This window comes from Podarcis filfolensis (genome assembly GCF_964270895.1).
Source record: "Podarcis filfolensis genome assembly, chromosome: 4".
In the NCBI taxonomy this organism is placed as follows: domain Eukaryota; kingdom Metazoa; phylum Chordata; class Lepidosauria; order Squamata; family Lacertidae; genus Podarcis; species Podarcis filfolensis.
The window spans coordinates 60422669-60440605 of NC_139607.1; the positions used below are offsets into that span (position 1 = coordinate 60422669).

A 17937-nucleotide genomic window follows, 5' to 3' on the forward strand; every position below is an offset into this window, starting at 1 on the left:
TGCTCTAATATCACGCCTTATAAAGGTTCAAAGCTTTGAGTGTACAGGTTGTTATGAGGTGTGTGTGTGTGTGTGTGTGCTCCTCTGTAATCTGTGGAGTATATTTCTCATTCAAGTTGACTGTAAGCATATATATCGACTCCCTGGCCACCTACTATTTTGCCTGTTCTGTAACAACCAATTTTGGTCACAGGGGATGAGAAAGATTCTTCCAAGATTTCAGAGGATTCTTGAACATGCCCTGGTGGCTAAGCTACAAAAGGTCCTGAGTTGCTTGTAATTCCTATGGTTAGTACTGTGAAGCTGCAACAGTGGCAGAGAAGCATTTTCTGTTGCCAACACTACTGCTATTTACGCTATAAAACATCACACCTGCATTCAATAAGATGCAGTTTGAGTTTTGACCCAGTTATGCCCCAGCCATCACTCCTTCTGATTCATTGCTCCCAGGTACCTGGTGAACCAGGGTTTGTCAATCACCCACATCCTAGAAATTTACCAGGGTGCTGATGTTGTCTACTCGTGACGCAGATTCTTTAGGCTACATTGACGAAACACCAGCCATGTTAACCAGAAACTCCCCAGAAACCACTCAGATTCAACAGTCCTTGAGATGCAACACCCTCAAGGACCCAATGTAGTTACCTATATTTCTTATTCCTAAGTATGGTGACACAAAAGCAATTAAGAGTAACATATTCAAAAACAAAACACAAAACTGCCACATGATTCCGTAATTTAGAAGAAACCTGCATTATCTCTTCCTGTGTGAGTGTCTGGAGGCAGTTGGAGGATGGATGGTGGCTAACGATTGAGGTTGAATCCTGACAAAACAGAAGTACTGTTCTTGGGGGAACAGGGGGTGGGCTGGTGTGGAGGACTCCCTGATACTGAATGGGGTAACTGTGCCTCTGAAGGACCAGGTGAACAGCCTGGGAGTCATTTTGGACTCACAGCTGTCCATGGGGGCACAGGTCAATTCTGTGTCCAGGGCAGCTGTCTACCAGCTCCATCTGGTACGCAGGCTGAGACCCTACCTGCTCGCAGACTGTCTCGCCAGAGTGATGCATGCGCTAGTTATTTCCCACTTGGACTACTGCAGTGCTCTCTATGTAGGGCTACCTTTGAAGGCGACTCGGAAACTGCAATTAACCTAGAATGCGGCAACTAGATTGGTGACTGGGAGTGGCCGCCGAGACCATATAACACCACTCCTGAAAGATCTTCATTGGCTCCCAGTACGTTTCTGAGCAAAATTCAAAGTGTTGGTGCTAACCTTTAAAGCCCTAAACGGCCTCGGTCCTGTATACCTGAAGGAGCATCTACCCCCCCCCCATCGTCCAGCCAGGACACTGAGGTCCAGCGCCGAGGGCCTTCTGGCAGTTCCCTCGCTGCGAGAAGTGAGGTTACAGGCAACCAGGCAGAGGGCCTTCTTGGTAGTGCCACCTGCCCTGTAGAACGCCCTCCCAGCAGATGTCAAGGCAATAAGCAACTATTTTACTTTTAAAAGACAACTGAAGGCGGCCCTGTTCCCCAGAGTGGCTGGGGAAACCCCGCCAGATGGGTGGGGTATAAATTATTATTATTATTATTATTATTATTATTATTATTATTATTCCTTTCCCCATCTACCAATGAGTTTTAAATGTTTTAAGTCTTACAATAAATCATGTGTTAGGAGGTATTCTGCAAAGAAACAGAAAAGATGATTGTAACTTTAAGAACCTTTTCTGTGAGTTCTGGGTGCGGTTTTCTAGGCTGATTAGGTACAGCTGGTGATGAGTACAAAAGGAGGAAAAGTTGCAGTTTGAATTTGCCTGCAGAGAGAGAACACACACGTGCTTTGTGTTTGTTGTTTTTGTATAGCTGTAATAAGTGTTTTACACACGTCTCGTGGTTCTGTCATCTGCCACCAGAAGAAAAAAACCCTCTAACACCATGGGATATGTTGGACTAGGAGAAAGTTATTTGCTCAAGGCTATCCAGTGAACTTCACAGCCAAGCAGGAATGTGAACCTAAATTCCCCACACCTGAATGAAATACTTGAGTGTTACTTTGGCTCAGGTAACAAGTACCTGAGCCAGGTAACAAATCCCTCAGTCCTATTTTTCTATAATATCTATGAAAACAGTTCATCAGTTTACTTTTTTAAAAGTTCAAACACACAGGTATTCTTACTATACAATCTAGAAGAGTAATCACATTGTTTTAAAGCATTTGTTTAAATGTCAATACTCCACCTACATTACTAGCTATGCAGTTTTGATGTCACTTCCATCTGGCCAGTATTGATTAAATGATCATTGATGGCTAACGAGCAATCTAAAAAAGTGTTAACGTTGTCTTCTGTAATGATTTTTAAATTGTATGCCTTTCCAAAACATAGGGTTTTTAAAATAAACAGACATGCTTCTATATTTCACTGTTCCGTTTAGTTGCTTCCAGACAACCTGTTTATTGAACATTTATTCTGATTTAATTGCAGGGAGCTTAGATGCTGTTGCTTCCAACTGCAGTACATGCTCCCATCTAAGTTTTTTGTAGAGAGGGGAATAGGTTTGTTCAACAAGAGTGCCAAATGTACTTTAATACCTGAATTTGTCAATATGTGATTGAATCCCACCTGCCGAATAGTGACAGTCCAGAAGTGGTCTTTGAAAATGGCAGAAATCTTTAAGAAGTCTGAGAATTATGGGATCTCAGTGTGTTGGGAGCGGGGCTTATGGGAAGCAACATATTGACTAGCTAGCTAGCTAAATACCCACCTAGCCAGTTAGACTGGTATTAATGGCTGTTCCACTTGTACTTGCTGACTTGCTCTAACTGCACTTTCTATAGAATGTGTGCAAACAGCACTGAGATGTTGTGTTCAGAATAGAAACACTTTATCAAGGTAGCTAAGATGAGCCCTGCAGATGTTTCTACTATCAGTCCCAGCCAGCATGGCCAGTGGTCAGGGATGATGGAGGTTGGAATCCAGCAACATTTGTTTAGATGAATGGGTAGGAAGGCTGTGATTTTTTCACCTAAACAATGCTGAAATCTTCACAGTCCCTTCAAAAACTGGGCTCCTCCCCAATTTAGCCTCTACAAATGGCATTGCAAACGGGGAGCAAAACAGCCCTACACATAGCACTTTTTACTAATAGACCTATTATTAATTTGGGTAATACACATTATGTGGCATTATCAGAATTAATAAATCATGCATTATGTGAGGAAATACTTTATGTTATCTGTCCTGAATCTACTGCCAATCAATTTCATGGGGGAAATGTCCTAGTATTTTAAGAGAGGGAGAAATACTTTTCTCTGTCCACCTCCTTCACACCACAGAACCCATATTAACGTTAGGTTGCAGTTGAAGATGACAGAAGTATTAACTAGCTTATGCTGTTTGATTCAATCACTAGTTTTATTGTCTGGCCAGCACAGCTTCTCTGAACATTTTCTCTTAAAAAAACAAACAAAAAAGCCTCATTATAATTAGATACAGCAATTTTTGTCAAGGTAAATCTTATAGCAAGTAGAAATTTGCACTTGGGTTTCCCAAGCTAAATGGTCTAACCTCATATAGTAAGTATCCATCATACTTTGATAAAAACCATACAAATAAAAAAAATGCTCCTAGAAGAATGACATCTATATTATTTGACTTCCTAGTAATAAGTTTATGATTGTCTTGTGATTTATCATTATAACATAATTAGACACCAATTATGCACCTGACATGATGAAGTGGAACTTTTCTGTGCCAACACAAGCTGATGCAAGCTTAGCTAGGATGCATGAAAACACCTTTTTTGTGTGGCCACATCCCAGATATGGAACTTTCATCGACAGGAGATATGCCTGGCTCTTTAACTTTTTACTTTCCATCATGTCATGCAGTCTGTTTAGTTTAGATGGACTTTTAATTACCGTATTTTTTGCCCTATAGGGCACACCGGCCCATAGGACGCACTTATTTTTTTGGGGGGGGGGAATAAAGGGGGAAAAAAATATTTTCCCCCTCCCCAGCCCCAAAGAGCAAAGAAGCCACGACAGCGAGCGGGATGGATCCCGCTTGCTGTCCTGGCTTCGTTTTTAGCCTCGGGGCTGGGGGTCCGGGAGCGAAGGCGAGGTTGCGCAACCTCACCATCGCTCCCGGAGCTTGCGGGGCTGGGGGCGGGGGAAGCCCGAGCTTCCCCCAACCCCAGTCCCCAGAACGGGTCCGAGAGCGATGGTGAAGTTGCGCGCAACCTCGCCATCGCTCCCGGAGCTTGCTGGGTTGGGGGGATAGCTTCCTGAAGCCTGGAGAGCGAGAGGGGCCGGTGCGCACCAACCCCTCTTGCTCTCCAGGCTTCAGCGAAAGCCTGCATTCGCCCCATAGGACGCACACACATTTCCCCTTCATTTTTGGAGGGGAAAAAGTGCGTCCTATAGGGCAAAAAATACGGTAGTCTGAAATTCAACACTGTAACTTTGCCAGAGTTCATTCTAACAAATCTAAACTCAAAGACATAAAAGAAAACAATCTGTAGTCCATTATAAGTGACTCCATTTATGTTGTCATAAGGATCCTTTATACACCAAGGTAAAAATTTAGAATGAATCAAGGTCTCAGAAATGATGTCATGCTAGTGATAGTTTGGCTTCAGCAGACAGAACTATACTGAATCTGTTCCACCTTTTCCTCATATTTTCTTGAAACCTAGTTGCTCTCTTAACATTCTGTTCAAACTATAAGCTGTAATTAGGGAGGATGCCTATGCCTTAAGTGCATTAAAATGTCATTATGCACACTGACCAAAGTACCTTTTTAAAAAGCCAATGCTGAAATAATACTTAAGCAAATACATGTTTATTATCACCAAATGTACCAATAGCCCACATTCCAGCAATCCAAACATTAGTATGAAAACATTTTTCCAATTACTGAAGATTCCCTACAGTGCTTCAAGCTGCTTTATGACATTTTAAACTCTGTAAATAATATGGGCCTTTCAAAAGCTACAAAATCTTAGTTTCTTCCCATTGACCTGGGAACTAAATTTATAAAAAGCACATTTTCATAGCAGGGAAATAAAAATGCTTTTAACACATTTGTCTTGAAAATTGGTGGTGGGTGGTGTTAAATAGTGTCAGGGGATAAATAACCATAAAACATAACATTAGCGTATCCAGGTATTATTTGAAGCAGACACAAATGGGATGTCACTACACTTTGTCATTTTTCTTGCCATTTGTCCCATTAAAGCTATGTAATCATACATCAGTCACGATTGCAGTCAGTATTTTTTTTTCTTTTCTTGCTGTGTTTGGTTCATCATTTCTTTCTACTGTGGAAGAAATTCTTTAGGGATAATAATTTTCCCATAATGGCAGTTATGATCTGGATATGATTTTAAACATGTTGTAATGTTTCTAAAGACACAGCATAGTTTAAAACTAAGTTCAGAAAACAATAATTCAGTTTTTTTAAAAAATCACATACATTTTATATCAAAAATGTAGGATATAAATCTTCAACAGTTCTTGACAGAGCAACTAAAAGCAACATTTGGGCAACAGTCCTATGCATGTACTTATATATTAGATTATACTCAATGGGGCTTATTTCTGTGTAGAGTAGACATGCTTAGAACTTCACAGTAAGAAGCATTAGTCTTGGATGAATAATAGAGTTAAGCTAAAACTTAAACTTCTAGCAGTTCCAAAATTTGTTCCTCCATTTTGACAGCATACCTTGCCAAAATGCAAAAATCAATGCATATTTTCTGACAGGTAGACTCACATATGTGGCATATATTTACTAATTATATACTGCTCACAGCAGCCCTGTCTCAGCAGTTCACAATAAAATCTTAAAAATGGAGAAAAATGAATAAAATCTAAAAAAGCTAAAAAAGCACAATTGATTTAAAACCCATTTGGAAATGGGGGGTTTAATCTGTTGCCTGAACACCAAGATGAAGCTTACAATTAACTTCCTTGGATATTTCATAAAACCAGCAGCCAAGAGAATGAATGGAACTGAGCAGAATTAAGGGTGGGGGTGAAATCAATACACAATTTCCAGTTTCTATCTGATTTGCTTGTTGCTAAATTTGGCTTAACTAAAATACTGCTCATTCTATCCGGAAATCAAAACTGGAAAAATATCTGGTGGCCACTCTAGTAACTTTTAATAATTTCACTTACTTATTTTAAGGAAAGTAGAAAAACGGCAAGAAATACAGAAAGTAGATTTCAAGCAGGGGACATTCCTATGTCTGGAGATGCCAAGTATTGAACCTGGGACCTTCTGAATGTGGAACATGTGCCTTTATCACCATTTGAAGTTAGTCCTACAACTTTAAACCAATCAATGAGACTGGTTCTTGGAAAAGAGGGATGCAAGAGAAGATACATCTAAAATGACATATTTTCCATCTGAAATATCATGAGCATCAGCACATCCATGCAGAGATTTTCACCCTGTCACAATGCACACTGCTATATTGGTTCTTGTAGTGCTGACTCAATACTTTTAGGGCAATGCTTTCAGTCATAAGTTACCTGTCATGATAAGGTAGGGAGAGTAAAATTATGGGTGGTCGCTTATTGTAGCAAAGAACAACTCTTCATCATCTTGTCCCAAATACTACACCAATTCTTTACCAGTGCCTAACATCACAATAAATAATAGTGTTGGAAGGATTTCAGAACACTACATACCAAGTTTAAATGCTTGGCTAGAGAAAGGGCAAATGCAAACACACACACAGGTAGATACTGAGGAAAGAACCTTTTCAGCAGTGACCCCCTGGCTTTGGAATTTTGGTGGTGCCTTCCTTGGCACTCTCCATTGCTAGACAAATATTGGGTTGTTGTTTTTTGCTATGTTCAAAGCAAGAGGAAAAACAAGCAAGTAGTGTGGAGAAGATAGAGAAATGCTATTGGGTGACAAAGACAATGAACAACTGCTCAACACCTACTTTGCCTCTGTCATCATCCAAAAGGAAAACAGTGGTGAATCTGGATATCAGAATAAACAATGCAAGGAGGAAGCTGTAGCCCAAGATAGGAAGAGAGTTAGTAAGGGAACACCTAGCTACTTGAATTCAAATCTCCAGGGCCTGATGAGATGCACCCAAGGGTACTAAAGGAGCTTGCAGTTGTAAATCATACCAATGCTTAAAGAAAATTCATGCTGTTAAGCTATCCCTTCAACATTTCACAATGGATCACGTGATTAAGGGACAAATCAAGAGCAAAGAAATCAAATATAGTATTTGCATTATAATAATATACTATTTACATTTTTCTTGGTATACATGAAAATGTATGTGTGTTTGCGTGTGTAGAAAAATCCAAATTACAGTGGAATTAGAAATGCAAAAATAAAGTTGGCACCACAGAAAGTAAAATGTATCTCAGACTCTTTAAGACTAATTGAATTGCCATTGATAAGTTGTCACTTAAAGAGACAAGTCTGCAGTGAAACATGGGTTTGCTGCAAATGACCTGTCATTACAGCCATGGGTAATGTTCACGTCCAGACTAAAAACACAATACCTCCTAGCAATATTCTCAACAGGAGTCAAAACAGCAGGAATGGTGAAAAGTCAGTGTACATGATCCACTAGAGAATTATGCCTCAGGTGCTATGTTAATTTACTTGCTGGCATACATTAATTGAAACCAATCAATAACACCTCTGGTACGGACTAGGAAATGCTGCCAAAGTAATTGACTGCCACATTTATTCATGTTCCAAATTTGGAAAAGTGGAATAATTTAGTCAAAGATTTTTCATTTACGTCAGTATAGATAACACAATGATTTCACAACTGTTCTTCCTTTTAAATCACCGGTGCCTTTTTAAAACTAGTGTACAATCCTACAACTGCTAAACATGCTCTTGGCTTCTTTTTTACTTTAGGTAGCACAATTAATATAATCAAATATTTTCAAATATTTTCAAATATTTTCACACTTACATTTTGAACTTTATATACCTGCACAGTCTCCCTAAAAAACCAATGTGACAGTAGTACAGTTTACCTCTTGTATGCTAAGACAGAAAGTCATATGCTTAAACCCAGTGAATTCATGGTTCAGGAGATATTTGGAATAGGACTTCAGAACTTATTTTAGGGTTTAGTCCTATGGTCCCTGGAAGGACATTCCAAGGACCATAGGCAAGGTCAGATTCATGACCTAGGAACATCCCTCTCTACCACAGCTGGCGTCTCTGAGACACTGCCCCAACTAATGTTGGCTGAACCCCAAAGGGAACATGTCACAGCATACAAGTGGCTTGGGTCCAAAGCTGTCCTGGCCCTCTAACCCAAACCAGGGAGAGTGAATTTAGCCATACTCTGGAATGGGTATGGCTCCATTCCCTTCCTATTGTTTCCAATGGGGAGGATTTTTTTAAAAAATGACAGCTGAGAAAACAACATAAAAACACAGAGCATTCTTCCTCCACCACTCACTTCTTCCCTCCCATCATAAGCCTGCCAACTCAGAATGTACTGCAACATTGCTGTTCAGTGAGATTTGAAGTTTTACCTTCTTGGTATTCCTATGGAAGCTTTAGGAGCCATAGATAATGAGAATGGAGTGGGATGAGTACAGCCTATAGGTGACCTTTCCTCTTTTTCCATTGCAAGCACCCTGCAGACTTCAGGGTAATTGACAGTGAACTAGTCAGAAAGGCTGCTAAGTGTGACTTTTTTGCACCCAACCAATCACACTCATCTGTGCATTTTCACCTAGATACTTGCAGTTGAAAGCTGTTCCTCCCAGGAACAGAGACCTGCAAAGTCCCCACAATGTAGGTGGTGAATCACAAGTGTCTATTTTTCAGACAAATCCACTTTGTTTTGGCTGGCTGTGTCAACAATCATGGTGATCACTTAGTAATTTAGGTGACACAGAATTTAGGTATTGGAAGAAGGAGATGAAGACCTTCGGAAGTTAAATTCATTGGAAAAACCACCACGTTTAAAGCATACCTATGCTTCCACCTGCCCCTTCATAGAGGTATAACTGCATTTCTGTGGCAAAGTTAGGTCTCCTAAGGCTTGTAACCTTTCCCTTTTCTTTTTAACAGACATCAAGTTCTTGGAAAATAACAGGGTTACATACAGGCAGAACTTAAACAGCTGAACAGTTTCCTGGTGTGAAGCTCAAAGATGGGGAAAGCCTCAGCTGCCTTCCCTCTCCAGTATTATATGCACCAAGTCTTCCCAGTTAAGGGTGGGAAAAGGCCACCAACTGTTTCAAAACCTGCATTCTGAAAATGAAGTTCACTTTGAAAATAGTTTCCTCAAGGGTTGAAACTATTTCAAACCAGAATTTTAGATGAACTGTGGAATGCAATTCATATAATGAAAACAACCTTTTGGGATGATTATTTGGATAACTTGAATTACTGCTTAAAATAATGGCTTAAGTTTTAAAGCAAATAATATAATGTAATATACAACAAATAAGACCAATAAGGAATGGGAAACAGGATTGAGAGGGTGCTTGCTGCTCAGCTGCAGAAGTGCCTGGATGGAACTAATTATGTAGACTAATTTCAATTCGACTTCCAAGCTGTATTTTGGCAATGAAACAGCTTTGGTTGTCCTGACTGATGAACTTTATCAGAAAAAGGAAGGTCAAGAGCCACCCTGTTGACCCAACTCAATCTTTCAGCAGCTTTTGATACAATTGACCACAAATTGGGACATGGGGACATCATTTGGTGGTGGTTCAACTCCTTTCTCCAGTACCATCACCAGAGGGAAGCATTGGTGGATCTCTATTTGGCCGCTTGTGTTATAAAAACCCACAGGGTTCTGTTCTGCCATACAGCACTCATGTGAAATCTCTGGAAGCCAATATCCAGGACTATAAGGCAAGATGCAATCAATTTTCTCAGAATAACTTCTAGTATATCAGCACTAAGAGAAATGTGTTCTATTAGCGGGGGGGGGGGGGGACTTGTGATAAAAACCAACTTTACTATGAACAACACAATGGTTGAATAGATGTCACCACAAGTTGTTTCTTTGGTTAAAATCCACTCTCCTTCCAGTGGGCTTAACCTTCACCTTTCTTAGAGACAGGTTGAGCAGAAACTCTAGCCCCAGTGAGACATTATCATCATCTGTCTGTTCTAACACCAAAGGCCCCTTGTTCACACTGTGGCTTACAAGGGATGAACTCCCACTTGAGTTCATTAGCAGTGTACATTCTGCAACCTCCTCAGAAGTTCCAGAAGCTTGTGCAGATGCGCTAAACATTTGATTTCCTTTTGCTGGAAACTGACAGAACAATTCATGTTGCTTGTTGCCACTGCCAAGGCTCTGTGAAATAGTGGAGCTACTGCGCTATCTACAGCTTAGCCACTCATGGCAGCAGCAGTGGAAGGTGGGAGCAGGCAGATTGGGCCAGCTTCAGTCTGGTGCAGCAATTAGGTTCAGGTCATGTCTGGTACCAGCCAGCACCAGCTGTGAGAGCAACTTGATGGCTAGTGGATCCTGGTCTGGTTCAGTCATATCCCTGGAATGCCCCATTTTGGGGCCTTCTGTTAGTCTCTTCAAGTAGGGATACCACTGGCAAGCCACCTGTATGTTGGCATATTTGGGAAGTGGGAGGAAGTGGTAGATATGTGCTGGTAGAGTGGTGCAAGTGTCATTCTGGGGGTGGCAGCCACAGGAGGCTGGCTGAACCAGGAGAAGCAAGAAGAATGATGCCTTTACTGAATCCAATCCAGAGACTAGGAGATTTGTATCGCAGGCTATATGAGAAATATATTTTTGAAGTCTGAACCCAACCCCAACCCACTTTCCAACACTGCTTAGCAAGTTTTTTGTAGAAGCACAATTCAAAGTGTTGAATTGTGACCTTTAAAGCCCTAGATGACCTCGGTCCAGTATACCTGAAGGAGCGTCTCCACCCCCATCGTTCTGCCCAGACACCGAGGTCTGGCGCCAAGGGCCTTCTGGCGGTTCCCTTGCTGTGAGAAGCCAAGTTACAGGGAACCAGGCAGAGGGCCTTCTCGGTAGTGGCACCAGCCCTGCGGAACGCCCTCCCACCAGAAGTCAAAGAGAAAAACAACCACCAGACTTTTAGAAGACATCTGAAGGCAGCTCTATTTAGGGAAGCTTTTAATATTTAATAGGCTATTGTATTTTAATATTCTGTTGGAAGCTGCCCAGAGTTGCTGGGGACACCCAGCCAGATGAGGGTGGGGTGAATTCCTTTGAGTGATTCCAGGATACACTTACAAGCATTCACTGAATTCAGTGAGACTATACTAATGTGAGACCAGTTCAAATATTAACATTGCTGCTGTCTGTTCTTTAAACATAACCAATGCAGAAGCATCAGGATACAGCAAATCAATGCAACAAAATATATCATCTTTGCTTTAAATAAAGTATTAGCAGACACTTTCCAGTATATTCCTCATGTTCTAAAACCGCTTCTTCATGTGTGTGGTGTTTTGTGGTACCTACTAATGTCTTGACACATTCAAGTACACATCATTATCAACATCTTTTGAAAAATTATCTGTTAGCAGCTGTTTTATTGCAAGTGCATTATTCTGCAACATATTAGTCTACATGAACTGTACAAAGCAGCCACAATGAATGCTTCCTGTGGAACCATTTTAATTAAATGAATTGACTAATAATAGTAATGAAAATGGATAGAGCATTTTTAAACCATAAGATACTTTGGCATAATTGAGTGAACTAACCCCCTTCTGGAAAGTGTGTGTGTTTTTGATTCAGGGAAGCTAGGCTCAGTTGTACAACATATGTTTTTCATACACAAGGTTCCAGGTGACATCAAAGCGTCATCCCTAACTAAATATCCACCTGAGACCCCAGAAAGCTTCTAGCAGTCAGAACAGAAAACAGAAAACAAGACCCAGAACATGACACAGCATAAGGCAGCTTCTTAACATCCATGTTTTCAGCATTCACAGCTCACAAATATGGGTGAGTCCACAAAATAGTAATGGCTACACATGTCAATGAGTTCACTTTCTCAGAAACAATTCAGCTCCCTGCCATAAAAGTAACATTGAAATCCTATTTCTGAAACCATGTTTATGAATTCTGATCACTTTCCATGACACAGAGCTTGTTTGAATTCTTTTCTAAAAATGCTGTTATTATCATATACAAATACAGGCGCGCACACACCCTTACGTGTGTTCTGCTTGCATGCAACTGTGTATATGCACAGTGCTGGGAGTTTATTAAATAAATAGAATCATACAAGGAAATGGTGGGAGATAGCTGGAGAGTCCTGGTGACTCAGATGCAGACCCTCCCCAGAGCCCAAAGAGGACATGAGTGACAGAGAAGAAACCTGAAAGATACCTGCGGCACAGCGGGGCTTTGTGTGGGCTGCTGAACCTCCCTGCCTGACAACTGACACAAGTGTCATGAACTGGCAGGACTACAGGGAGGAGGAAAAGGAGGAAGAGGATCCTGGTGAGGGGTAACTGAGACCAGTGGCGTAGCGTGGGGGGTGCAGGGGGGGCGGGCCGCACCGGGCGCAACATCTGGGGTTAGGGCAAATCCATGGGTTAGGGGGCGCAAATCCACGGGTTAGGGGGCGCAAATCCACGGGTTAGGGGGCGCAAATTACTTGCCTTGCCCCGGGTGCTGACAACCCACGCTACGCCACTGACTGAGACACAGGGGGGGGCAAGCTGGGGATGGAGGAGAGGTTGTGTAGAAAGTACTCACAGAGTGAAGGAGGATGTTGAGGGATCAGGGTCCAGCGCACAAGGACGTGTCTCACATGGCAGGCTCTGAGGTGTAGGAAGCAGCAGGCAGGGTGCTCCAGGACGCTGAGACGGGCAAGGGCCCATAGTCCAGCTCATTAGCTGGCCAGGTGGGACTTGTTAGCTCTGGGAAGAAGTGTGTGATTCCTCAGCTGGAGTAGGCTTGGAGCAGGTGAGGCTCACATGCCTCATCAAGCCCAGATGCTGCAATTAGCATGCAGAGCTGAGGTGATATGTCTGCTCAACTTCCCACCTTGGGTGGACCATGGCTTGGATGTCCCAGGGAGCTCTTTGGGACTGTGTTTTGTGGGACTGACCTCTAGGTGCCCTGACCCCTAGATCAGCTGCAGAGGCAGGACCTGGCCTGACCAGACTTTGGACCTGTTGGCTTAATGGTCTGCGCCGTAAGATGTGGAATCATGTATACCAGCGGGATGCCGCCAGGTAGTGTGTGGTTGAGGACAATGAGAGGTGGCACCACCATAACCACTTTCTCACAGCCTCCTGTCAGCGCCAGAACTTCAACTCTAGTTGAAGAGAGTTGTGTGGAGGGAAAGGGGGAGGAGCCAGACAGCAGAAAACAGGTGTTTGAAGACTTTGCAGATGGTGTCCCCCACTTTCTATACTATTTCACTTATGAGTGTGGGGGTCTGGAATGTAACCCCGACAGCAGTTATCTGGTTTATTATCCCTATTGAACTCTTACTGGCAGAGAGGGAGAGAGGCACTTGTTGGATTTTCCACCTCAGGCGTCAGGATAACTTCACCAGCCTTGAGCAGCATGAACATTGAGTTGGGTGGGTTTGGCGCTGACCCACCACAGGCAGCAAAATGCCTTTGGTAGCTTTGTTACACATCCATGCTTGGACTCTGTACTCATGGGCAACCTGGCAGGCCTCACAGTGGCAGTGACTTGGCGGGCTCCACGGCAGCACTGACCTTCCTGGTGGCGGGTGAGGCAACAGTGGTGGCAGAAAAAGAGCCAACAAAGGTAAGAAGCTGGGGGGGGGCAGGAGGGAGCTGGTGGCAGGGTTCAGTAGTGGCATGGGGTGTGGGGGGGTGTCCCTCTTTCGTGGCATAAAAAGTTGGAGAGTATGCATTTATTGAACCAACAGGCAGCCTTCTCCAGTTGTTTTTGTTTTAACTATTGTGCTTTTTACCTTGTGCTTTACCCTGTGAACCACCCTGATATCTCTTGATGGAAGGGCAGTATATAAATGTAATAATTAAATTATTTATCATTATTATTTTAAAAATCCATGTTTAGGATTACATAGTTCTACAGCACAACCCTGTATACACTGAAGGAAGCCCCACAGCGTTCAGTGGGACTTAAAGGAAAGCGCGGTTCGAACTGCAGCCTTAGACAACGTGGGCTGCATCGCCTCAGCGGTTCTCTGCAGCCCTCGCAAGCAGGGGAAACGGACTTTTACCTGAGAGGAGCGGGAGGGGATCACGCGGGGGAAAACGAAGCGGGCGCCAGTGTATTTACCTTTCTCTCCCCACACGAGGATTGCGGACGAGGCGGGAAGGAGGCTGAAAAGGGCAAGCCCTCGGTGGCCACACACATTCCTTTGCCTTTCGAGAGCGCGTCAGTCAGAGTGTCTCTCTGCCTCTGCCCCCACCCAGCCCCGTCATTCTCTTGAGTCCCACCAATATAACTATTTCTTTCCCTGCGTTCCCCGAATAATAAAGAGGTCGTGGCCGCAGCGGGGGGGGGGGAGTGTGTGAGCGGACAGAAGAGACGGTGCACTGACGGCTGCGGCAACTGACTGCAGCAGCAGCACAAGCAGCTGCGGCAGCAGCAGCCCACCAGGCGAGCTCCCCAATCTCTCTCTCTCTCTCTCTGCCTCGCGCACACTTTCCATCCAGTAGCCAGGCGCCAGCCTATAGGGGGCTCTTTCCATTGTGTTAGGCGGAGGCGGCCTCAGCAGAGCGCCTCTCGGCGCAGTCCTACTCCACGCCCTGTAGCCGCCCTGTCCTTCGCAGAGAGAGAGAGAGAGAGAGAGAGAGAGAGAGAGAGAGAGAGAGAGGGGGAGAGGGAGGAGGGGGAAGTTACTCGCAGCAGCGGCGGTAGGGAGCCTTTCATCCATAATGCAGACGCTGCACGGCTCCCCACCTGCAATATGCTTCCCCCAGCTACCATGGGGCTGTAGGGGGTTGACTCTTAAACAAAATCCAGGGTTATGAAGGAAAGGGAGGAGGAACAAGTCTTCTGTTAGGTGAAACGTTCTTAAAGGGTTAATTTCTTTCCTTCGCAAACTGCATATAGTGCCGGGGAGAGGAGAGTTTGCAGGGCATTCAGTATGCACGGTATTCTCACTCCCCCTCGCCGTAAAGAGGAAGCCAAGGGAAGGTAGAAGGGGACGGAGACACATACACTCAAAACTGCATTTGCAAAGTACTACGGCGAGACCCCACTTCAGAAACAGCAGCAGCAGGAAGTCCCTGCCTGCACCACCAAATAAGCTCTACTAGAGAAAAAAATGATCACTCTGTAAAGTTGCTTTTCCAAGCCCAACTGAGTCTATAAATCAAGGCGCGGGGGGGTGGGGGAGGGACGGCTCCCCCCTTTTTTCCTGTGCTGCTCCATGCAACGTGAAAATTGCTCTTTAGAGAGAGAAAGAGCGTGTGCCTTTGAACCCATGCCCGGGATGCTTTCCAACTTCTTCCTTAGCCCTGATAGCAGTCCTACCCTTCGTAATCCGAGAACTTTAGCAGACAATAAAGGGAGCATCAGAGAAACTTGTTAGATTGGCATTGGGATTTCATCTTTTAATCGCTCTGCCAGTTGCTTTTTAAAAAAGAAAAGAAAAGAAACACTCTAAATAGATCCACCACCTAAAACGAACCCTGTCCGTTTCAAATCCAGAATAACTGCAATACAGCATCGCTTCCCTCCCTCGCCCCCCTCTCTTTTTAAAAAAGGAAAGAAAACATGACACTTGTGGACGGGTAAAAATCCATCGGTTGGTTAACTTGAGGCACTTACCCCTCTGAGATAAGGAAGATGTCAGAAAACTAGCAGCTCCATGGTTCAAAGAATCCTTGCAACTTTCCTTAACATATACAGAGACCTTCTGTTGAGTTCAAGCAGGCAAGCTATTCAAGAGGACTTTTCACTCGAAAAGAGGGATGAAACTGGATCTCTTCCCCAGTATCAGGACTCCGGAAAACCAAATCCTTCTTCAGAAGAGAATTCTTTCAGACCCGTTATCTGTATTACCATTAATGCGCAGAGCAGAAGGCATTGCATACAAATAGATCCAAGTATGAGCTTCTATTGGTGGCTGAGGCAGGCCCCTGGGTCCTACTGCTCCATCGCAGGGAAACTACAAAGCAGCAATTTGCAAGCGGCTTTGGAGGAGCCATGAATGGGAGGAGGGGGAGACGAGAGGCGAAGGAGGGGGGCAACCCTCCTGGAATTGATTCGTTACCTCTGCTGTGGTGGTACGTGTTGCTGAGGTTTAACAGAATAAAACCCACATTCAGCAGAGATGCCGGAGAAGGCAGTGCACACCTTTCCCGTTTTCAGCTGCTTTGTGCTGGATTGTTGCGGGGAAAGGGGTGAGATGCTAAAACTAACAACTTTTGCGAAGAATGCTCAGATGGGTAGCGGAGGGTTCCTGGAAAGATCTTGGATTCACTCTCCAAATTACTCCTTGGCTCCCCCGAGCCTTAAACACATTTAAAACTGAGCTCTAGTGATTCTGAGCCAGAGGACTTCCTTTTTTCTTCTTCTTCAAAGCAAAGCTCCTGGTGATACCAAACTGCCAGAAAGAGACCATTGAAGCAATGACAGCTGGCTTGCACCAGTGGAGTAACAGTTTTATGGGATCCGGCCCTGGCAAAGAAAGAAGAGCAGCCGGGCTCCAGTTCTCTTTTCCCTTGTTGGAAAAATTACTTCTACCTGGTGCTCCCACACATTTCTCCTGGTCTTGGCCAAAAATGTCAGGAAGTGTAAAAAGATGATCAGTAGTGTTGCTCCCACTTTGCCCTCAACAATACAGTTTAAGTGCTCTCACACAGCACCGCTGTCAGAAGGTGATGGTAGAGCTTCAAATGCAGCGTTACTGAAGCCTGCTGCTGCTGCTGCAGGGCTTGGCATTTTGCTAAAAATTGTAGCTTTGTGATGGAGTCAGTAACCTTAATGCATGATCCCATTTGCCACTGTGCTGTTTTGTATAACAGTTGGTGCACTAGTTTTTCCTAATACACCCAAATTTTCCTCTTGCAGAAAGCAGTCATTTTCCAAATTGACTCATTACCAAATTGAAGTATTAATTAGAAGAACTCGTTTCAAATGCGTTCTCATTAGGGTTTGCTTCACTTTAGGTCATGTGAAGTTTTCTGGGTGGTGAAAAGCAAAAGGAATGTGGGAAGCACCCATAGATTAAATGCCTAAACACTCCTGTGCAAATAATCACATAGCTGCTAGATAAAACGACTGTCCAGTTGTTCTTAAGGTAATATTGTTACTGTGTGTTAAGTTATAACAGATTCCTTGGTTTGGTTTGAAAAATTATCACATGGAAATGTGTATTACAGTGGTACCTCTAGTTACGAACTTAATTTGTTCCGGAGGTCCCTTCTTAACCTGAAACTGTTTTTAACTAGAGGCGTGCTTTCGCTAATGGGGCCTCTTGTTGCTGCTGTGCCGCCTGCACACTATTTTCGTTCTCATCCTGGGGCAAAGTTCTCAACTCGAGGTAACTCTTCCAGGTTAGCAGAGTTTGTAACCTGAGGCGTTTGTAATTCGAGGTACCACTGTATATCAGTTTGTCTTTAAGGTGCCACAAAAATCTTTGTTGTTTTTGAGCTGCAACAGACTAACAAGACTACCCCTCTGGAAGCAAACAATCATTTCAAGTTGATAATCTAATTGAAATAAGTCTTGGTCTAGAAAACGTGGCTATTAAAAAATCCTGCTCTGGCAATGACTCACTATTTTAACTTGGACAAGTGTTGTTGTTGGTTTTTTTAAATGCCCTTTCCCTTCATTTTTTCACAGGACTAACTATTGTAATAAAAGGGCGGTGGCCAACCTGGTGACCTCCAGATGTTTTGGATTACAGGTGCTATTGTCGCTGAACACTGGCCATGTTGGTTGGGACTGATAGAAACAAAAGTCAAAATATGTCTGGAGGGCAACACATTGACTATCCTTTCG

The 17937-nt window shown here is 43.5% G+C and overlaps 1 protein-coding gene across 2 annotated transcripts in view; it reads right to left on the reverse strand.

Annotated features, from left to right (window-relative positions):
• The window catches only part of ROBO1 (roundabout guidance receptor 1), a 573037-nt gene extending 556996 nt beyond the window's left edge, over positions 1-16041 (reverse strand). For both annotated transcript variants that reach the window (XM_083611370.1, XM_083611369.1), the window contains exon 1: positions 15760-16041. The gene's annotated coding sequence lies outside the window, so the exon portion shown is untranslated. The remainder of the gene's footprint in view (positions 1-15759) is intronic.
• Between the last annotated feature and the right edge of the window lie 1896 nt (positions 16042-17937).